Genomic DNA, 23,778 nt, shown 5'->3' on the forward strand with positions numbered 1-23,778 from the left:
GTGTGTGTGTGTGGCAGGTCTCGTCTGGGGAATGCGCAGTCATGCAAGGTATCACCCAGCTCCTCCTCCTGCCACCTCCTGTTGCTCCCTGTCCTCCTCCTCTCTCCTCCTGCTCTCCACACCACTTCATGTCCATCTTGCATGTGTCTGTATCACTACTCTGTTATTTCTCAGTGCGCCGCAGGCACTGTGTTCGCTCTGTATTCCAAACTAATCTTCAAAGTTGTGTTTTAGCATTAGGGTTAGCCAATCACACACCTTAGCATGTAGACAGAAATAAAAGGAAATGTTTGTGATGATATAACCATATATTAAAAGCCTTAGGTTTAATTTCAGAATGAAATCTTATACATTCTTCAAATGCTTGTTAAGCTGAGCATGTTTTATTTTGCAAATCAATTTATGTAATTAAAGGTTTTTATATAGCTGTGTAAGAGGAAATGCTTCTACACTGGGAAATGTTCCATTGACAACTGATGGTTTAAAATACCTTTTTAACCCATTTCCTTTTCACCCAGTGTGTAGAGAGGTAAAAGTAGAAATGCACAAACATACAAGACACTGTTGTTTGCATGTTAAATGTCCCTCACTTTATGGTTTTCAATAAGGTACAAAAATAAATGCCCCCTCTTCCTCACTTTGTCATTCCCTTTCTCTCCTCTTTTCTTGGTGTCTCGGTTAGCGGGCCTGATTACCATGCTGCCGGTGACTTTTCCCCTCTCGTCTCACTCTCACTCTTTCTAAAGGGTACTTAATAAAATTCTGAGACTGCTCTTCGTGTGTTTGTGTGCGTGTGTGTGTGTGTGTGTGTGCTTGTGTTTGTGTGTGTGAGAGAGAGAGTGAGACTTTTCCCTTGTTTTGTTTCTCTCTTTCTCTAAGGGGTACTTAATAAAATCTGAGCCCTGCAAGGCCATGTCACAAAAGCATGGCACATCTCCCTTTCTCACATGCACGCACACGTGCATGCACGCACACACACAGCCACTTAATTTCCATTAGAGAAGAAGAACGCGAAGCTTTCACAAACTAATGTATAGGTCTGTAGTTCATTCTAAGTCCAATTTACCAAAGTATATAGTTTGGTCAGACAAAAAGAGAGAGAGATAGAGAGAGAGAGAGAGAGAGAGAGAGAGAGAGAGAGAGAGAGAGAGCTGAGGGGGGGGGGGGGCAATAGATTTGAAGTTTTGAAATGTTGTAATAAAAGCCAGAATCTCTCCCATTTCACTTTCCCTTTTGACTAAAGGTGCACACCAAAAAATAGTCTTGTTAATTGATTTGTAATTTATAAATCCACCTACATCAAGTAAAAAAATATTGATGCTAAGGAGCCAATCATGGTGTTGTTTACTTAAAAAAAAGTGAAATGAAAGATTGCCTATGGCGATCATGTTTCATTATGCATGCGTCATGTATTGGCACTTGTCAGACATGTTTGCCAGACTCGGCAGAAAGAAGAGAAATGTTTACTCTGTACCTCTCTAATCATTTAGGGGGTTGAGGGAGTCGTCGGTAACGACCCAATATGGGCTCCCTTCCTGTTCGAAGACTAATGGCTTTAGTATTAATGAAACTCTTTTCTTTCTCAGGATGAGAAATTAATTAAAGATAGAGAGGGAGAAGGAAGATATTAAAAGTTTAAGTAGGGCTAAGTAATTAATTACCCACTCAGAAAGCATCTGACAAAGATAAACTCGTCCAAATTAAGATTTGTTTCCGCTTATATACTGCCCGCGCTAGTACATCACAAAAAGTAAGATCATACGTGGAAGAAAGACACGGAGGGAAGAGATGGAAACAGAGGAGTGTCAAGAAAGACGTTGTGGAGGAGGAAGTATAGTAGGAAAGGAATCAAGGAGAAGAAGAAGAAAATAGAGTATGTGTGTGTGTGTGTGTGGGGGGGGGGGGGTGATCACGGGGAGGGGGGAAAAATGTATGGTTGAAAATGATATGAGACAAAAAATACGAAAGTGGTAGGGAGGGAAGTAAAAACCCACAGGAGGAAACAAGAAAAATATTTTGGATTAAAAAAGAGAACGATAGAGGAAGGGAAGAAAGGCAGGTGTTAAAGATGACAGGCAGGTAGAAAGAAGGAAGCGGAAATGAAAAGAAACAGGAGAATAGTTAAAAGAAAGGGGGAAGAAATATTTGGGGATCAGAAAAATGAAAAAAAAATTAAGTAAAATGATTAACTGATCAGGCGCAGCAGGATCGAAGACGCTCCGTCTCACTTTCCTCTCCTCTCTGCGCCTCCTCCCTCCCTCCTCCTCCAGTCCTCTCCTGCTCTCTCACTCATCCTCCCCTCCCTGCTAAATTATTCAGGGCCACTTCTGCAGCATGCTTGATTAAGTTTTCATTTCTGCAAATTACCATTCGGAAACGCGCCACGCTACTGAATCACATAACCACTACAAGCTACAAGACTGTTTACCTGCTGTTACACAGAGAGAGAGAGAGAGAGAGAAATAGAGAGAGAGAGAGAGAGAGAGAGAGAGGGAGAGATATGCAAAGAGAAACAAAGGCAATTGCATTGTACCTTAATCATTTCTTTGTATTGTTGTGATCATTATATATGGTGAACTGCTTTGTCAACACGGTTAATTCTTTGACAGGCGTGCCGGCGAAGCATCTTTCAATTTAACTGCAAATTACACGAGCGGAGGCGGAGGCATGATGAGGGAAACAGAACCCTGGGAAGATAAATAGAGGTAAAGAGAGCGTGCGGGAGCGGCGAGGGCTGCTGTTCAAGTCTCTAATCTACTGTACATACATAGTGATGTACTCTGATTGCACAAACAGTCAATAGGTCCCATTAGGAAGAGCAATGAGAGGGAGGCCAAACATTTCCCACCCAGTTAAACCCCCATTACTGTGCATTGTAGTCACTTTTCAACTGTGTGAAGTGTCCGGGGCCAGAAATCTGCAACGCAACTGAGAAGACTGTCTTCACTGAGATGTTTGTCCAATGGCAGATTGGTGCACTTCTCTATCGGAAGGAAACGGAAGTGGAAGTGGAATTCCAAATTTAAAGCTGATATTACTACGTGCAACATGAAAGGGGATTTTATTGCTGAACCTGCAGAAGATGTTCACCTGGCTCTGCTTCCCTTCGCTCTACAGAGTATCTTAGTGTCTTTTAGCTTCTTGTTTTAGTTTTATATCCTTCTAATTCACACTTTGGTAAAGTAGGGTTAGGGTTAGAGAAGTATAGTACATTCTAGCAGAGACCAAAACAGAGTTAGAAGGATACTGGATATTAGGCTCATATTATTAATTAGCCAAGTCAGAATAATTGTTTGGATCTTATGTTGAAAAAAGCAACGCCTCACTAACACTTTGTATTGTCAATGTCACAAGGTAATAACATGTGCAATGTTCATTTACAGCTTACAGTGGCCGAAAGTCAATTAAGGCGGTTTTATATTGAAATACAAATTTCTTTGCAAAGAAATTGTACTTCATCAAAGATATTAGAAGAATTATATCCAGACATTTCATTAACTGGGGAGGACGGGTAACACATCCTTTCCCCTCATCCAACAGATGAGGATCCTTTTAAGATTTATTTTTCATTGAAGATGGACTGAATGAACCCCGGCAAAGATCACTGCAAAATCCCTCGAAACTGCATCGAGTGCAAGCATATTCTTTCATACCTTCAAATAATACAGCAAGATGGTAAGTGGTAAGTTGGAGCAGAGTAATTGTCCTCCCGGGGCTCAATTTCTGTGGCTTCCTGCAGGGCATCCTGCATGCCTAACAGCGCAACATGACTATGATCGGCATCTTGAGGGGATCCTCTGGGGCAACATAAGCGGCAGTTAGGGAAATGATGGTGGTTACGATAAGAAACATGCATGTTTAGGGCCAGGGGAGGCAGTGGGAGCTGAGTACATACAGTCAGTCGTGTGTTCGTGTCCACAGGTGAAATCCCACAGTAAGAACTTCGTTTTCAGGTGCATGTTATGATTAGGGAAGGGCAAGGTCCCTGTGGGGGGGAGGAATACGACTGTGGCTAATGCATATGTTCATGTGAGCGTTGTCAGTATGCAAGCTTGTGTGTATGGTGTGGGTAACATAATGGTCTCTGAGGTAGCAGGTAGAGAATCCAGCTCTTGTGAAGCAAAGTAATAAATCCCCCAGAAAAACTGTACTAGACCCCTGCAGAAATTACACTGGAATTATAAGTGCAACCACACACACACACAAACACACACACACACACACACACACACACACTCTCTCTCTCTCTTCCTTTACTTATGCCTCATTAGCACTAATATTGGTTCACGTATAGTTAATTTATTATAGTGCATGTGTTCAGACGGCTAATCAGCAGCAGGCCACAAAGGGCCCCTCTGTGTTTACAAGATAAAGAACACCTTCAGAACATATATATATATATACACACACACATGCACACACACAAACACACACACATGCATACACCTGTAGCATGCAGATAAGCACCCGCCTGTGAAGATAGAAACAAGAGGTTCTGATTTACTACTTTGGATAACTGCAACAAAATGCCTGATTATGCTCCTTCACTGTGTGTGTGTGTGTGTGTGTGTGTGTGTGTGTGTGTGTGTGTGTGTGTGTGTGTGTGTGTAGGCAGTTGATTTGTGTGGTCTCTCTGATGAAAGCAATCTGTCACTGGGTGGCTACGCTTGTGTCAGCCGGTATCATGTGCGGCTGCATCTGTGCGTATTGTGAGCATAAAGGTTGCATCATGGATTTACGGCCGTCTCCCATGGCGAAACATGCAACACGGTTCTTCCTGTAGCGGCTGACAATGGACGCTGGATTAACGGCCCGCCTTCAGCCTTCTTCCTGTCTTCCCCTCCCTCCTGTCTCCCTCGCTCTCTGCCTCACTGTTTCTCTCTGCTTGTTAAAATCCGGCTCCTAATTGGTGCTTGTGGAGCCTGGTGATATACTATCAGCTATCTCTCTTACACATGCTGAAGAAAGGGAGACATTTATTTTACTGGTCTCTGGTCCTCGTCTTTTCTTTCCCGTGACGCCTGGACAGCGTCTGATTCCTTATCTGCACTGCTCGCTCTCTCGCCGTCCTTTGTTCCTCATTTAGCCCAATTGCTCCTTTTTCTTTCTGCTTGCCTGTTACTATGTCAAATTAGTCCACGTTAAGAGCAGCGTTAGCAGAGTGTCACAAAACTGCAGCCTCCTCGACCTTTGCGTTGGCACAGCAGAGGCGATTCTGCCAATAAAGTGCAGCGGCGTGCAACAACATTATCTTTCCTGTTCTCCACTTTGGGAGCATCATTCAGCGATGTAGTGTATGGGCAAAACAAATAGGCATTAGTGTTTCTTATTGAGCATTTTGTGACACATATTTGTAATGTTTGTGAGTTTTCTGGTCAAATAACGTAAAATTGGAAACTGTTTTGTCATTTAATTATCTTTTTCTACACCTAAACTCTTTTGGATCGGATGTTCACACATACACAATATCCACTGCTGCTCAAGTGGAAACTGAACTTAATCATAATTTTAATAATTACAGAGAGCAGCAATATTATGGCCAGCAGCACGAGAATCACTTCTTAGAATTTATGCACGATATTTCAAATAAACAGAAATCTGTTTCTTTTTGGGATGTGAGAGAATTTTGGTCAATCAAGTCAGTAAATACCGAGGACTAACACCACTTTGTCAAAATTAACATTCACCACCAATAAACAACAGTGTCATCAGCAAAGAACCGGTAGTGGCCTGGTAGCACAGAAATTCATCAAACTTCAATGTAGGTGTTGGACACCAAGTAATCAGAAAGTACCCTCACACTGGAATCAGGGCTGCCAACATGGACACAAAGTCATTAAAGTGCTCAGAACCGTCCACAGGGACATGCAGAGTGACCACCTGCTGGAAAAGAGTCTGTGAAATGGGCGAATGCTCTGGTGCAAGCAAACAGACTTGAGTTGAGTCGGACTGACGCTGAGTGTGATCATCTGTTTGTACTAACCATATTATTCCTACAAATGTATTCTGACGTGACATTTTATCTAGTAAATGTTCCACAAAGTAGCTGTAATCATCTTTATTTCACTCTTAGTGTGAGCGGTGCATTTCTACACCTCTCTCTCTCTCTCCCTTTGCCCGGCTCTCCTTCTCTCTCTTTCCCCCTTCTGTCTCTCTCCCGGTGCTGAGGCCATAGATCTCTCTAACAGGCACTATCTGCAGCCCTAAGCCCTAATGAGGCATCATAAGGCGAACAGTTTGCAGCAGCACCACGCTCCTCTTTTATTTGCCAAACCATATCTCTTCCTCTCCCCCCTCCCGACTGCCCTCTCCTCGTCTCTCAATTGCTCTATCAGTCTGCCCCGCTCAACATATCTCTCCCTCTCTGTCTCTTTCTTCCCCTCATTCCCTCCATCTCCTACTGTTCTCTCACCCGCGCTCTCTCTCCCTCGCTCTGCCCGCCATTGTGTTTTATCTCTCTTCTCATTCACCCGTTGAGCTCCCGCTCCCCTCGCGCTGCCGCGGTGGTTTGAATCATATCTGGCCGTCTACATATGCTAAAGCCTGTGTAATTACAGCACCTCTTAAATAAAGACACGCTCCTAAAGCTGTCAGCTAGAATCACAGCCAAACAAGGCAGGAGGGGCCTCCCAGCAGCAACAAAGCTGTCATAGATAGCTATGGATTTATCGCGGGCAACAATGAGGGGAGAGGGAGGGAGCGAGAAAATATATTTCACACATTGTCTGAGGTGGGGGGGGGGGGGGGGTGCATCTCCGTCACTGAGGGCCGATGCGATACACATCTCCATGCATTGCCAACAAGCCAATACATTAGACATACATATGAAGCAGCTATTAATGCTGTACGATCCATACCCATTGCAATGCAGTGCGGTCTGACAGGATGTGATTCAATGGAATACAATGAAATGCTATGCAAAAGAATGCAATAGTTCATATGATTCAATGTGGTAAAGATGGTTTGGTTTTATTTCTTTGAGCTTTTCTTTAGTTACTTTCTAAGGAAATCTGCTTGCCCTGAAATGACATTGTGTTGACACTTTTTATTCAAACAACATATTTGCACTGTTGACTTGTGTCAGTTTGGAGGAGTTCACAGAGAGGAGAGGGTTATATAAACATTTTCACCACATTCCAATGGAATGACTGGAATTATTTTGCTTCTGAATTTCCTCACTTTAAAAGGTCAAGAGACCAAGTTTTTTGCGGATATCTGTGTGCAGCACAACATGTTTCATCTGCGCATGCTCCAGGTACAAAATATCCACCTACTGGAGTGGAATGGAATGGCATGGGAGATCAGGTACCCAGGCCGACGTGCACCCTCTTCAGTGTGAGTTGAACCTTGGGCACTAGGGACCGGTACGAGTGTGTATCTCTTAGCGCAGAGGGCAGTGGATATGGTCAGCCCTTTACAAGCGATGTTTTAAATGTAGTTCCATGAGAAGATATCCACTGAGAATTGAGTGAAAAGGGTTTGAGCATCAGAATATAATGTGATAAAGTATTGCTCACTTGACCCCGTCTCTCGGTGAAGACTGAAAACACCGCATGGATTATCAATCTCTGACATAATGACAGCTCTTTAAAACAACAGTCTCCATTCGGTGAGAGATTTTCCCCCCACAGCTAAACAAAGACGTCCATTCAAGCCTTACTTGTCTCCCTGACCAGAGACTCCTCCTGCCTGTCCCGATTTAACAGCTAAAGTCAATATTATCCATGCGTCCGTGCTTTTCGGGATGACGCTCAACAGCTCGGTATATCATCTGCCTGTCTGTCCTTGAACCTGCCCTGACTACACCTAAATGAGAGATCCATGTGATGGGCTTCTGCTCCGTCTTCTCTGCTTCCTCAATTTTAACTAACTCCTCCACCTCCTTTATTTTGCAAAGGCCCCCTCTGTTCCTTCTTCTATTTGACCCACCACTTCTATTTCTCTTCCCCCTCTCCTTATAAGACTTCTCAGGCAACGTCGCCCATGAAGATACCGATCCCTCCATCATCATCCCCACCTTTTGCTCATGTTGTCCTCTGCCTGCATATTTATTTCCCCAGACTCTTCCACCTTAGCTTTTCTACCCTTTACACGTCTTTGTCTACTCTGCGTCCTCCCACTCACTTTCCTCCTCTTCATCCTCCTCCATCCTTTTCCCTCCCTCACCCCATTTCGCCCTCTCTCTTTCTGTCCTGACTTCTGTAATTCATCAGAGCAAGCAGCAGTACAGATTGATCAGCCTCTAAAGGCAGTGCTGTGTGTGCTGCTGATGTAGCAGTAACCTCCACTGAATAGTGAGCAGTGTGTGTGTGTGTGTGTGTGTGTGTGTGTGTGTGTGTGTGTGTGTGTGACCGGCACCGGGAGAAAGTGGAGGGGACATTTTTTTAAATGTATTAATCGTTGTGGTAACAGGGGATGAGAGTGGTTGAGACAGGCCCATCTTTTGAGAGAGCGACCATATGTGACACATGCACACACATATGCCCACACACACACACACACACACACACACACACAAAGCTGCATTATAATATCCGCAGCGTACAGCCCAAGTACTTTACACCCTTGTATCAGCCAACACACACACACACAGACACACATACACACACAAACACACTTACAAATACCTAGGATGTAATCCTCACTCCACACAAAAACACACATCACCATTGGGAAATACAAGGCAATTTATCACTAATCACTGGACTCCCTAACTTTGTATTCATCTGGATTTCCTATGATTAATAGCTCTTAGCCGCAAACTTTATCTCTGAGAAATGCGGTTGAGGGTATGTGTGTGTGTGTGTGTGTGTGTCTGTGAGTGTGTGTACTTGGGAGTAAGTGCTCCAAAGTATAAGCAGACATAAACCAGTGTTTAATTGTTTGGGGAGAGTATGTTGGATTAGCAACGATTACTCCTTCTATTGCATCTTTCGACTTCTTTCTCTCTTTTCCCCCCAATGTGCTGTGCACTCCATCCGACAGGATCTGCTATGCGGAGGCTGGGGTGGGGGTGGCTGGGGCAGAAAGGCAGAGCGGAAGGAGATATTGAAGCAGGTCTTTGGTGCTTTTCAATTCCTTTCGTTCTCTTTTATCTATTTATCCCTGTTCTTTTGCGACACGTCTAATGCATGCAATCCATGCAGATTGCTGCAGAAATAAAGGAAAGCGATAAAATGATGCCTTAAAAAGGTCATTGGCTGTTGCGAAGGCGTCTCCGATCAGTCAATATTGCTGAAGATCTTGACGGATATTAACAGGATCAAATTCTGTTCTGTCTCTGTTGTGTTCAACTGATTTTTTACAACTCCAGGCCATTCAAAGATCGCTTAGAGTAGCTGGAATAATTATAAATCTTTCTATTAACTCTGACCACGTTGGCTTGCGTGTGGCCGAGCTTTCCGCAAGACCAGAGAGGAGGAGCTGGTGGAGGAGGAGGAGGAGGAGGAGGTGGTTAAGCGGAGGGAAGAAGAGATGAGAGCAAAGCAGGAGGAAGGGGAGGATAGGGATGAAGGCAACAGAGGAGAGGAAGCAGAGGAGCTGGCGAGTGGAGGAGAGGTGACAAGGCGTCAGGGACAGACAGGCATGAATAATTTATCAACACTTCTGATGGACAGATTAGGGGAAAAAATGAAGAGAGATGAAGCGAGAGAGAGGGAGAGAAGGGGGAGTAGAGGAAGCAAGATTGAAAGCAGAGGAAGGGGAGGAATAAAATGACAAACAGAAAAGAGAGAAAGAAGAAGAAAGCAAGTGAAGGGTGGAGGGGCCACACACTGGAGCTCTTTGATCCTAACAAACCCCTCTCACCCTGACACCACCATGCCATCTGTGGCCCGCAATGTGTGTGTGTGTGTGTGTGTGTGTGTGTGTGTGTGTGTGCGTGTGTGTCTGTGAGAGAGAGGAGACAGCAACAAAGGAACATGGAGATGGAGGAAGCGTATCCAGAAAATGGGAATATTGTGTTTATGTTTAGCAACAAAATCAAATTTGTTCTTCTTAATATATGTTGCACCTTGTTTTGTTTTAAATCTCTCTTTAGTCAATCTTAAAATAAATAAGTTCACTGAGTGTGCTATAAACAGGCTGTGATGGCATCTAGTTAAATGCAAACACGAGAAGGACAGAGAAGAATATGGAATACAGATATTTTGATTGGCTCCTATCCAGTAAGTTAATCTACAGAGGAAATCATCCTAATCATTGATTTAAAAGAAAAAACAACACAAACATATTGATATTATTTTTCTATTTTTCAAACTATCAACATGATGTTTCAAGGCCGCAGACCAAACACCACATTTTACTGCAGAGCATCATACGTGTCTTATAAGTTATACATCACAGAAGTTGTCATGATGCTCTGTTTAGGAAACACATATAAATACCACACTGTGGGTGTGGTGCACCTTTTAATCAACGGGCGTCTGAATGTGTAATCAAGGCCTTGGTTAATTTGTCAACCCTCTGTTCAAATGCCACAATTAGCATTCCGACCACTTATGTGTGTGCGTGCCACCTCACTGTGTGATGTGTGTATTGACGGGAATTATGAACACGGTGATGACAGGACAGAGGTGCTCAGAGTGCCCTCAGATGCTACAATGCATTAATTACTTCCACACACACACGCACACACACACACGCTGTGCAGACCCACTCCGCCTGTCATTTCATTTTATATCTGTCTTCGCTTTAGACACAGAGCACCTGTCTCTTGCACACACACGCACACACCCACACGAAACATACAACAACGTGAACTTCGTCACTCCCCTACACCTGCTCTGACTTTCACATGTTCTTTTTGTCCTCTCTCATTTTTTCTTCCTCTCACTGCCGCGGCCTCTTGGTGCACCTGCCTTTCATTATTGCAGCCGGCACTTTTCAGCTTATACCACTAACTGTGTTTGTATGTGTGTGTGTGTGGGGGGGTGTCAGTAGGGGCAGGGTCAGCATGCGGCCTGTCGACATTATGCTTCAGCCCTTAAACGCTGTAGACAACAACCCCACCATGTAGGAGCCTTTACCTCTCCCTCCACCACACTACCGTCCTAACACACACACACAATTTGCCATGACCGGTTGCCCCCATGTGACCAGCACTTACCGAAGATTCACACTGCGCTGGCCATGCCAGGTCACCAGACATGAGACCTGTCAGTGAGCACACATCCACACGCATATGTGCAACAAGCCTCTCTGACATTGATGCAAAGTCAGTGTTGTTTTTTGTCTCATCAATATATTTTACTTTTGTTGGTAAGTTCATGTTTGGATCATTTCAAGCTGCATCAAACAATATTTGTATATAAAATATTTGTGTGAATAGCTCCACCAAGGCCGAGAGAATCCTCTTATAGGACAAAAAAAGAAGCGGCCCGATAATCAGAATTATTTAATATTCACAAAACATGGTTAGAAGAAGACTGATGTGTTCTTCCAAACCAATGAAAAGGTTTCCTCCTTGGCAGAGGCAACAAACAGACACGGGTGGAGGTAACGATTATCACCAAACACCGAAGCTCCTCTCGGCTTGATGGAGCATACTAGCATCTTTCGGCTCATTGTTTTGGTTTTTGATTATTTAACCTCTTGGTTCCCTAACACCAGCAAGTGTTTCTTGGCCAGCACCAAAGCTGGGAGAGACCAAGTTAGCATCTAGCTGGTGAACGTAGTTATGCATTACCAACTAAAGATGCATATAAAATTTCCCTCAGTAGACGAGATAGTGCAACAAGGACTGTGAATAACGTACCATCAGTCAAGAGAATGAAAGTCGTCTCATATCTTCTGTATATACCAAACTGCTTTCTATCACATTTGCTATATCATCTGTGCAGAGTATTTCCACAATTTTTGGCGCAACATTTAGTTTGACTGTTTAGACCTTGTCCTCTCTGCAGCACACTGTAGTAAAGTGTTGGCTCCACATACGACTCTGTTTCTGTCAGCGACTCTTGTCTTGTAATGGACCGACCATGAAGTCACTTCACAGACTTTGGCAACTCACAGCCGGGGGCCATTAGTTAGCACCATCTTCAGTGTGATTTGGGAGGTTGATTTTAATCTTCCCACCGCTGGCCTTCAGGTCCTGACCCAGACTTTGCGCGACAGTGCTCTGACAATTACATGAAAGTACACACTGGGTCCCTAACAGTCAGCAGATCCCTGACTGGCGTCGTCCCATAGGTCATTAGGCTTCTTCTTGGAAAACAAGGAAGTGCTAACAAGTGCACAGCGAGGTTTAGTGTGGTGTTAGTGTTTGGATAAGAGAAAAGCTCGTCTCCATCTCCTTGGTTTGTGAGTTTTCGCCCACTGCTGTTTCTTTTGTTTTTTTTCATAACCAAAACTGAGAGTGTAACCAACAGGCACCAGAGCACGGATAAGATGAAAAACCCTACAGAACAGCAAACTCGTTCAAATCTGTGTTCCTGGTTTTTCGAAATGATCTCTTGCTCCAAAAAAATGTGTTTGATTATAAAATCAAATATATTTCATCTTATTTAACAACGCTGCAGGAACAAGGCTCTCTGTTTATGAAGGAAGCAAGGAGGAAAGATCAGGCTGTGTTAAGCACTTGTGCACACAGACACACACCCTCGCACATGCACGCACACACACACACACACCCTCCCCTGTTGGGTGTAGAGGAGAATCAATATGTCTTTGAATGAGGGTCAGAAGGGTTGTCTGCCCAGGGAGAGCTGACAGATTTGCTCTCTTTTGCTCTGCTAAGCCCCTGCCTGCTTCTAACACCCCCTGACACACACACATACAGATGGAGACACACACAAACATGTAGATGGAGACACACACTCACATATACAAACCGATGGAGGGAGACACACACACACACACACACACACACAGACACACACATACAAATACAGAAAGATGTGATGCTTCTCCAGGAGGGCAGAATTCCAAGCATTTTGCCACAGGGATGTGATATTAGACGTTCCACATCGAAATGAACCCTGCTGCGTCCCCCGCCGTGTGTGTGTGTCTGTACATGGGAGTGTGTGTATGTGTGTGATGGAGCGGCGTCAGAAGCCTGGTTTGGACAACAGAACATGATCTGCCAACACCCTTGGCAAGTGTCAGAACTCAGAGGGGTGAGGACAGGCAACGACACACAAAGCAACAAAGAAAGAAATACATGAGGTTCAAAATGGATGCACATTAAACGTACGTGACACACACACACAAACACACACACACAAACCCCAAGCAGCAGACTGGCCCACTGCCCTTGACGTTTACCTGTCATCACGCCAAACTGCTGCAACTATCTTCCCCCACCTGACCCCCAAATTGCCACAAGTTGGACAATGCACACACAAAACCATACAAGACACACAACATGCAGAGATGGACGCAAAAAATGTGGAAATTTTCCTATAAATAGGTTGTTTTATATGTCGCTGATTGGTTTGTTTAGATTCTTGGTGCCAGTAACAACGTGTCAATCCTCGGCAGCCAATTCTCTTTCTTTCCAGATGTGTCCCTTTTGGCCCAGTGCAATGACATACAAAAAACCTCAGATTTTGTATTTCTGAAATTGAATAATTATTGTCTGTAAGGTGTCACTTGTTGTCAAGCTGGTGTAAACTGGTCTGTGCTGTTTAACAGCACAAAACCAATACAGGCTTAAGAAGATAATGGTTTTAATTAATGGAATTATCATATACTCATGATTCCAAAAGGACACTTAATGGATGGTAAAGTACACTGAGCCATGTGAAATGGAGGAATGGATGTGATATGGATTTAAAGAATGAATAGATCAGAGATACTGAACTAAGGAGGAAAAGGATGATTGGGGTGATCAATTGTTGAGGCCTGTATCTCTGAACCCCAAAATACATTTCTAGTCAAAATAGTTCATCTACATCTAAATGAACTAGTTCTCTCGGAAATATGTACTGTGTGTTTGTGTATGTGCGAGAGATCTTTCTATGTGTGTGTGTCTCTGTGTGTGCGTACATCCCGTGTGGTTAACATACCAGCGCGGCAATTAGTAATCACTCATGAAGCTAATGACATCAATCAATGAGCTTTTAAAACCAGCCATTTGATAAATACAACCATCAATGGTCACCCATGGATGTAACACTGCGTTCTCCGTGAGGCTGCCTCAGTCTGGAAAGAGCCAGTGAAAAGGAAACAAATCATGAAAGGTAGAATACAGTTGCTTTGAAAAAGAGCTTGTGTAGGCGGTGAGATTTTAAATGTTTGAAACTAAGCTGAACTGGAGCATCTCGTGTTTTAGGAAGTCTTTGCTAAAACCTCACTAATTAGTTTTCTCCATCTGAAAGCTTTAATCTGGTGCGGAGAGGAAAAGGCTGGAGACAAAGACGGAGGAACAGAAACACAGATAATTAAAAACACAAATTCCAGTTACTAAGTCAGACGGTTAACCTAAATAGACCTGAAAGCAGAAAGTCTGAACTGAAAACACAAAAGGAGAGATGCATACTTCCCACTTCTTTGTCACATTAATTTAATGTCACCGACTCTTTACGAAAGTTACAGTTTACATTTTAGGCTGTACACGGATCACAGTTTTGACTTATATAGTAGTTGCCTTTTTGTCTTGGTAATAAAATGTTTTTATTATGTACACCTTAAATAGTTTTTCAGCTTTTTTAGTTCAACAGATGTGGTTATATGGACATTTGCAGGTACATTGATCTCATCAAGTGTTTTAACTGCTCTTGTCTGCAGATGAAAACATGAATTAAATAATAACAGAGAGTATTGAAGAACAACAATCCTGTTTATAAAAACACATACTCCATATGTCTCCAAATTAAATCCATTAACCTCTGTTGCCTCCAATATCAGATTTTAGTTTTTTGTGACCTTGACCCTAAAATCAGTTTCACTCAGTGAAAATGAAGTGTCCGGGCGGCCAGCTGACAACTGCAGGATCTGAATATGAGCTAACCTGCACATCATATAGGTGCACAAGTATGCCTGTGTGTGTGTCCACTGCTGTGTGTGTGTGTGTGTGTGTGTGTGTGTGACAGTCCTGTGTGTGCGCGTGGTGCAGATGCACAATTACCAGGCAGGCGCGAATCGATAGGTGCCTGCTGACAGATGGATTAGCACGGTAAACAGATGATACACACACCGCTAAATTATTCATCTGCTGAACAGTGGGCTGGGTTTCCACACACACCCGGTGACGGGGGAGAAGGAGGCAGAGGCCGGGGGAGGGACAGAGGGAAGGGGGAAGAGGGATGTGAGTAAGGGGGATGAGGATGAAGAGCTTGAAGAGGTAACTTGTGTGTGTTTTTTTTAAATCAGTGGTCCATTAAATTAGTGATTCTATCTTTCTGTGTGACCTGAAACAAGGGCCATTACCTGAACTCAAACCTGAGATGTTTTTTTCTTTTTTTGGTGTAGGGCCACGGCTCTGCTTAGAGACTTAAACACGGGGGGGAACAAAACACACATGGCTGGACCGACTCCCTCGTCCTTCTAATGCCTTTGAGATATGCAGAGGCACCACGGGGTCAACGTGAAGTGCCTTGACAGGCGTTTGAGACACCGAACACACACCCGTGCACAAACAGCGACACACTCATCTTTCCTTATCCACATCTTTTTCTGAAGTGCAGGCAAATCCGTGATCATCGACTGTTTATGCCTTTAACGTAGCCCGTGGCATGACTGAGATTTCACACCTGCACAAATGTGGGATATTGTGTATAAACCTGATCATGCCGCTGCAGGGACATGCACCATTATGTTTTGAGTTGAAGCACCTTCACTGAAGAGAAGCGGGGGAATTTCTCATGGAAAGGACATCGCCCTACTTTCACATGCCCCCCTTGTTGGTAATTGTAATGATACCGGTAGAATGGTAATTAGCAGTAGTGCGCAACTTGGATATCATAGAACAGATTTCACTTGATTTTTGTGTAAGAGGATAAAACCAGCAAACACTGAGGAAATTGTGGTGATTAGACAGGAAACAGATTTTCCAGCTACCACAGTGCACTCCCAATATTGAATCGTATAGATTCTGGTGCATGCAAATGATATGAGTACGCACACACACACGTCCACACACACTCTGGCATGCATATAAAACACCCATTATTGATTCCTTTCACCTTTCTGAGGGACTTTTGCAGCAGATGCTCAGCGGTGCTTCCCTAGTGGGGCTGCTGGAAGTTTGAAAACCAAAGAGGAAGAAACCGAATGCGATGCGAGATAAAGGTTTCTTCATCACAGACCGCAACATTTCAATTCAAGAGAAGGAAATGAGAAGTTCATGGTCAAATAATAACATTAAAATGAATCCTCCTTCCTTTTGAAAATATGTCTTTCACTTCCTAAAAAAGCTACAGGTGCAAGTGACTCTAGTGACTCTGGTCACATAAAAAAATTTGGGACAGGCCCGTCCAGCTTTGTCAAGCGACAGCGCATCACCAACAGCTAACCATCTCAAACCCGCCCCCCCCCCCCCCCTCCCTCTCACACACATACACAAACTGCTCGCTTGCATCATGGCCACCATCAGCAGGAACCAATCAGATTTGATGAATAATTCAATATTAAAGAAGGTGTGACCAAGACGGGGGAGTGGGCCCCTCTGCCAGCAAAGCAAGCGGGCTTCTTTTGGAAACGGGCCTGCTGTGTATGTGTGTGTGGGTCTGTGTGTGTGTGTGTGAGTGTGTGTGTGAGTGTGTGTGTATGAAAGTGAGAAAAGCAGGAGGTGGGGGAGGCCTGTCACACTAGACTGCATCCACAAACTGGCTGCAGATTAGATTACTGAGGAGAGGAGAGGAGAGGAGAGGAGAGGAGAGGAGAGGAGAGGAGAGGAGAAAATGGAGAGAACGGACTGATGGAGAATGAGAGCAGGGAAAGGTTTCAGGAGTAGAGAGGCAGTAGGAGGCAGACGGCAGAGAAAACCTCACACCTGCATTAGGAGGTGTGGGAACTCTGCATCCAAACATGAAGGAACTAACTCAGTGTGGTGCAACTCGTACAGTAGAACACACATGAATCCTTCTTATCATTCACACATTAACTGTGATACTGTGATACTGCTAAAACCTGTCTTACAGTGGTGTTTCACTTGGTCTTTACAGAAGAGGCTCAAATGCTGGAGCTGTTATTCTTACATTCTTCACTGCTGAGTTGTGTGCTGTAAAGCAATACTGCATCTTCCCTGAATAACAGCACCAACTGTAACACAATGTAAAACACAGACAAGTGCACAAGTTCAGGGCTTCGGCACGCCGTGACCCTATGTGAGCTTTGTGTGTGTGTGTTTGTGTGTGTATGTGTGTGTGTGTGTGTGTGTGTGTGTGTGTGTGTGTGCAGATATTAAAAGCTAAATGTGTGCTGTGTTGCCAGGTGTGCTGCAGTTGTACGAGGCTCAGTGGAGTTTTAACGTGGGGTATTTATTGGCCGAAGCTGACATCCCCAGGGGAACAAAGTGGAATTCCGGAACACGGACCTGGCTCTGTGTGTGTATTTGTGTGTGTGTGTGTGTGTGTGTGTGTGTGTGTGTGTGTGTGTGTGTGTGTGTGTGTGTGTGTGTGTGTGTGTGTGTGTGTGTGTGTGTGTTTGTTTGTGTGTGTGTGTGTGTGTGTGTGTGTGTGTGAAGTGGCCAGTAAGGGGTGGGGGTCGGGGGGTTTGTGTGCTACAGAAATACAGTTGTTTTCCACTTCAAAGCAGCCTGTTTATAGAATTCCCTGAATGCAAAGTGACATCCTGTCCTTTCAATGATCCACCAGATTCCCAGTGTTCCTAGACAATTCCTGAATCTGATAAAACAGCAGTGGGAATAAGGGAAGTAGAGTATTATGTCACACTATTAGCAGGTGTTGGCTCATTTGAAGTAAATTCATATTTTCAGAGTGGAAAGGACGTGAAATTACTTTTCAGCCCGAAGAACATTTTGCAGGGTGCTGCCGCAAAAGGGAATCCTCTCATCTCATCCTCTCATCTCATCTTCTCTCCTCCCTTCATTTGCCTTACACCAGCTCCAGTGGCTCATTTGTGTGACCTACTCCACCAGACAAAAACGTGCGCGCACACGCACATACACACACACACACAGCGATCTGTGTCCAAATGGAGTGGCTGGGCCGACAAAAGGCTCGACAGGAAGCGACTAATCCTTGATCTGCGCAGCACTGCAACAATGGCCACAAGATTCACAGAGAGTGACACACACACACACACACACACACACACACACACACACACACACACACACACACAGATAGATATAGACAATTGCTGCCTTCTTCCAGTTAACACCCAGTGAGATAAGGAAGGCAAAAAAATGTCGATTTTAAATTGAAATGCTCAAATAGTAAAAACTTATAGTCACAATTAAAGACAAAATTTGCAACTTATGGACGGATCAGTAAAGTTAAGGATGGTATTGACAGGGAAACAAATACACACACACACACACACACACACACACACACACACACACACACACACACACACAACACACACACACACACACACACACTTCTAGCCCTGGGGGAGCTGCCAGAAGGGCAGAGGGGCACACACTTGGGGGTAAACAAAGCCACCACAAGTAGGACAGTCACTGATGCGTGTGTGTGTGTGTGTGTGTGGGCGGCTGTGTGGATGGCTGTGTGTGTGTGGCACACAGTGGAGACTGACAGGGAGGCAACATGAGAGGGACAAGCCTTTTAACATCTGGCTAAGCACTGACAGGAAGACACACACACACACAGGCGGGCAGGCAGGCGAGTCCCAGTCCTAATTATTAGAACACTCTTACTTAACTTAACCCTGCCACTAGACCGTGACAGGCAGAGATGGAGGCGGTGGGAGGGAGAGAGGGGGGGGAGGTGAGGGAGGGCATATATTTTGTGAGGACGAAGCGAAGGATGAGCTTTTCTGTCTCCTTGGATGGATTTTTAACCCCCCACATGCCGCGGGAGATAGAGAGAGGAACACTGATAACTGGAAATGATGGGAAATTAGTGATAAAAATAAATAAAAAAAGACAAACAAAACTAAATGTGAGATCCCTTCTTTCAGAGGTGGGGATGGAAACCAACGAAGATTGTCAAGGGAGATTTTGGTGATAAGAGCCGGCGCTGGTGTCGATGTGCTGTAAACAAAAACATGTGATCCCTGCCTCCGCCTGCTGCACCCCCCCTCACCTGGAGCAGAAAATCTCCTGCTGCGTTTCTTATGTGCAAATGACCAACTCCGGAGAAAGTCTGGACCTAATCGTGCGGAAATTCTCAGGAGTTTATGTCTGAATATGGCTTAAGATTGTTAGGGGGTCTGTGGGAAATGCGGTTCAGAAATCCCACAGTCACACTGGACACAGGACTCCAAATAAAAAACGCTTCATCATCTATCGACATCAGAATCGGTGTCATCCCCCTTTTCTTTGTGGGAACTCTATTTTTAGTTTATTTTTTTTGCTTCTTTGACTTTCATTTATTTATTTATTTGTCTCTGCTGCCCACGGTTAGTGCTACTCGGCCCCAGAAAGAGAAACACACACATGACATTTGCTCGATGCAAGACGGGTGGAAAAAGAAGATAAAGATAAACAAAGAAAGGAGGCAACACCAAAAAGAGAAGAGAAGAAGAAAGGCCGAGGAGGCCTCTCGCTGTGTGTTTTAACAGCTGTGGGTGATGCACTCGGTTTAACATTCAAACTGCTGTATACTGTATATTAATGGGAATACGAGAAGTGTCATTTTGTCTGTGCATCAATATCATTTTAACTAAATTAAGATGAGTAGCAGTGAATATTATTTTATCTACCTGTATCTCTCTAAAGAATTCTTCTGACTTTATTTCAGCCAGACAGATGGGATCTGCATTTCAGCTCAACATGTCGCCGTCCTCCCTTTTTCCTTCCCTCCCCACTTCCCACAAACCTTTTTTTTTGTATTGCTTTTATCCTTTCTTTTATCTCATCCCCATTCCTCCCCCTAAAATAAGTTCCTTCCCTTCACTCAGTGGTAAAAAAAAAATGTTTTCTTTCTTTTTCTGCCAAGGATTCCTGTTTCTTTCCTTTTTTTCAACCCGCACATTTGTCTTCAAAATTACAGTTTTTGGAAAGAGGGACAGAAAGAACAGGGGGAATCTGGGTTCGGTATTCAGGTTCCGTGTAAATCTCTCAGCCTTGTAAATGTAGAGAGCAAGGAGAACGCAAACAAACTTAGGACAGAATGCAAACAGACTACAGCTGTCACACAATGGCATGTGGAGATGCACATACACACATAGGGGGGTTAGCGGGGGGTGGAAGGAAGGATGGAAAAGTGACGGAGAGATGCCACCGACGCACAAACAAGCTAAACCTTGACATCGCTCAACAAAATCATTTTTGAATCCGCTCTGCAAATAAAACCAAAGTGCAGTGCGAGGGGGCGGGGGCGGGGATTGTTTCATTTGTCAACACTCCCATTAATTCCAATCACAAATCCCATAATTCCCATCTCTCTTGCACTGTATGCACAAATACCCCCTTCGTATCCCTGCGTTCTCCTGCTACAACCTCACAATGTGAATACAGTGAGTGGTAATAGCTTTTGATATAATATGACATGCATAGTCCTCTTAAGGCATGATGGGGCCTTTATGCGCAGGTTTAGCGGCTGACAGGTTAGCGGGTTTAGTTAACAGCCGACGTGCCTGCCGGTGCAGTGCGGGGATTTGGGAGGGCTTAGCAGAGAGCAGGCCTCTGTTGCCTGGGGTGGCAGCCAGTGCAGCCTGACAGGATCGAGCCTGGGGAAGTTAGAGGTGTGGGCTTTTTCAAGTTGTTTAATATCCTCTTTTCTTTTTTTTTTGTAAGTGTGGAGCAGAGAAGTGAGGATCCCCTTCATGTGCGGGATTAACCGGCTTGACAGGTGATTGGATTGCAATGGGATAAATTCCACGTGTAAAGTGGACGAACGCAGGACAGATGTAAAAAAATTATAACGTGGAACTTACATTTAAGATCTGGTCACTCACATTCATCTGCAATTAGATTTCTATTATAGACTTTGTTCTATTTTTTGAATGCATTGCCACAAGTTCCACCAACAGATCTTGCATAATGAAAATCCATCTAAGAAACTGTCTGTGTGGCTTTCCTATCTCCAGAACCTTTCTTCTTGTCGGCTTCACACTTGGCATCTGTATTTTAAAGGGCCCAAGGACGTGCTGGGTTGAATTTGGACATGTGATTCCTTCAATATTATTAAACTTTGGATAAACTGCCAGCCAGCGCTCTATGGCAGCCGTGGCAGGGACTCAACAACAGATTCTCCAGTTCTGGCTTCTGCGCACTGAGTTGGGCTTCTCCTAACTCTGAATACACAGGTGAACAGCTCATTGTGCAGAAGCTGTGGCGCAGCTTCAGGATTCCGTAGATCAGCAGGTCTCTTTTACAGTTTCAGAGAGAAAACTGGAATCAGCGATACCACAGGTCAAGCAGACATCGATCGGTCACATATTTGGGACACAGGCAATTTGTGTATGTCGGTGGAGATGAGATTGCTGATAACAGGTGTTTATATTGAGAAAGATAAACTGAGTTCAAGTCTGAAAATGAAAAACCCTCATCATGACTCTAGGCAAGCCAGTGAGTTTGAAACAGAGATTTCTGCATTTGGGATTTCTCTTGAACTATAAATAAAAGAATCAGTTCTGTGTAAGTCATTTAGTAAAGAGATACCAGTACTTAAAAGGCAGTTATAAAACGAGACCATGTAAATAATACCAATATACAGCAGATAAGATACATGGTAAATGACACATAGTGGTTCAAAGTGCAAAGGGAGGCTTTGATCGACATTGTAAAGCTGTTCTTAATGATCCATAATAAATTAAGCCGTCTATTCTTCCACATCAATTATTGAGAAGGTCTGGAATCTGTAGTTTTAATAATTTATTTGCTATTCAATAAAATAAAAGTTGTAATGATTAAAGAATGTGCGACGACACTGTATGATCCCGAGCGTTGTAAACCTCCGAGAGGCTGCTACTGTATGTGTGAAGCAGCACAGAGGCTGCTAGTTAGCTAATGTGTGTGTGAAGCAGCAAGAGCAGCGTCCTCATGGGATGTACCAAAGTGTTGTTTGTTCCTTACGCCTCCACTGGACAGCCAAAGCCAGTGGAGGAGAACCCATAATTCTTTTCTGTAAGAAGCGCCTCTGCACATCCAATTGCATTAGGAGCCCATGGTCGAGGTGGAGGCTACTTGTGCCAAGATTTAACCTGATTAGATACAGATTCAGCTGTTCCAAGAGACAGCACAGGAGCCCCCCACCCCTCTCTCATTCTATTTCTGGCTTCAGTCTTAGCACTCATGCATGTGTAGAGACAAGGTGGCACATAGTGCAGTCACATACTCCATACTCTACTGCCACAGTTCTCTTGAGCAAGTTGCATCCACAGTATCGGAAGTTTCTGGTGCCGCTATAAGCACAAGAAGTTAAAACGCACATACACCAGGTTTGCATTTGAAGTTTAATCAGCAGGATAATGTTTCTCAAATTGATATCCGGTTCCACAGCAGAGTCACAAGTCTTTCTGTTCTTATTTCTTTCCCTCTCTAAGTTTATGTGCTCTTTGATATCTTTCTTTTCTTTCTTCTTCTCCCCCCCCATCAGCCACCGGGTGTCATTTTCCCAATTTCATCCCTCTCTTTCTCACCCTCTCTGTCTCTCCTGCGGTGGTCTTTTTATCGGATCAGTCTCAGGTCGTCGCCTCTGTCTCTCATGTGTTCCATCAAGGATGCATCCCACACTCCCTCTCACACACACACACACACACACACACACACACGAACACGCTCGAAGATGAAACAAGATGGAAAGAAAGAGCAGTGAGGTAAAAGCAAAGAAGGAGAGATATGATGAACGAGACTGAAGAGTTGACTGAATGATGGAGACTTTTTATCTGAGATTAAACACAATAAGCACGTCTCTATGTCTGTATTCCTCCTAATTTGTCACCAACATCCGATGCAGCTTGTTGACATGTGAAGATGATCTTGGGGCTCATACTGACATTTGTGTGTCTGCAAGAGTGTTTGTGCACACTTGCGTGTTTGTGGTTGGAGCTCTCACAGCTCCCTTTTACTACACACACATAGTCACACATACACACAAACCCAAACACACACACAGCCACACATATACACACACCCACACACACACACACACACACACACAGCATGCCAAGGTTTTGGGTATGTGGGTAAATCTTTTGGCAACGAGGCTGCCAGCGTAGGGCTATGATGAATGCTGATGGCAGAGAGCATGGCCGGTCTCTGAACCAGTCATTCATACACACATACACACACACACAAACACTAATCAGATTCCCAGCGCGTGAAGGCCAAATGGCATCCTTCCACTGGTGAATGTTAATGTGACCAGCGGAGCTTGTGGGCTTGTGAAACAAGGATAGGGAGAGCCAGGAGAGATGATGACAAGAGAACAGAGATGGGATTGTTTATTGGCGTGTGCAGCGCTAGTTTGTGAAAATTTGCATCCTTTCACAAATTGCAGCAAGTTGTATTTGGGGTTTTTAATTTGAGAGCCAGAATTAGATTTGTCTGTGTGAGTTTTCTGTGCATGTGTCTTGTTTGCAGATGTAACTACCACAGTTGCCTGTGGAATAGTCCTAAAACATGGTGGTCTAGGCTGTTTTTTCGAGTTTTGCTGTAATTGTGGGATCAGTGCAAAACTGTGAAAACGGTGCAGACTAGACACAACCCAATTTAGTTAATATAACCTGTGATTTCTTATC

General features: G+C 44.1%; 1 protein-coding gene across 1 annotated transcript in view; it reads right to left on the reverse strand.

Annotated features, from left to right (window-relative positions):
• rnf220a (ring finger protein 220a) overlaps positions 1 to 23,778 on the reverse strand; it is a 162,435-nt gene that overhangs the window by 124,282 nt on the left and 14,375 nt on the right. The window lies entirely within an intron of this gene.

Source organism: Pleuronectes platessa, chromosome 13, assembly GCF_947347685.1.
Source record: "Pleuronectes platessa chromosome 13, fPlePla1.1, whole genome shotgun sequence".
NCBI lineage: Eukaryota > Metazoa > Chordata > Actinopteri > Pleuronectiformes > Pleuronectidae > Pleuronectes > Pleuronectes platessa.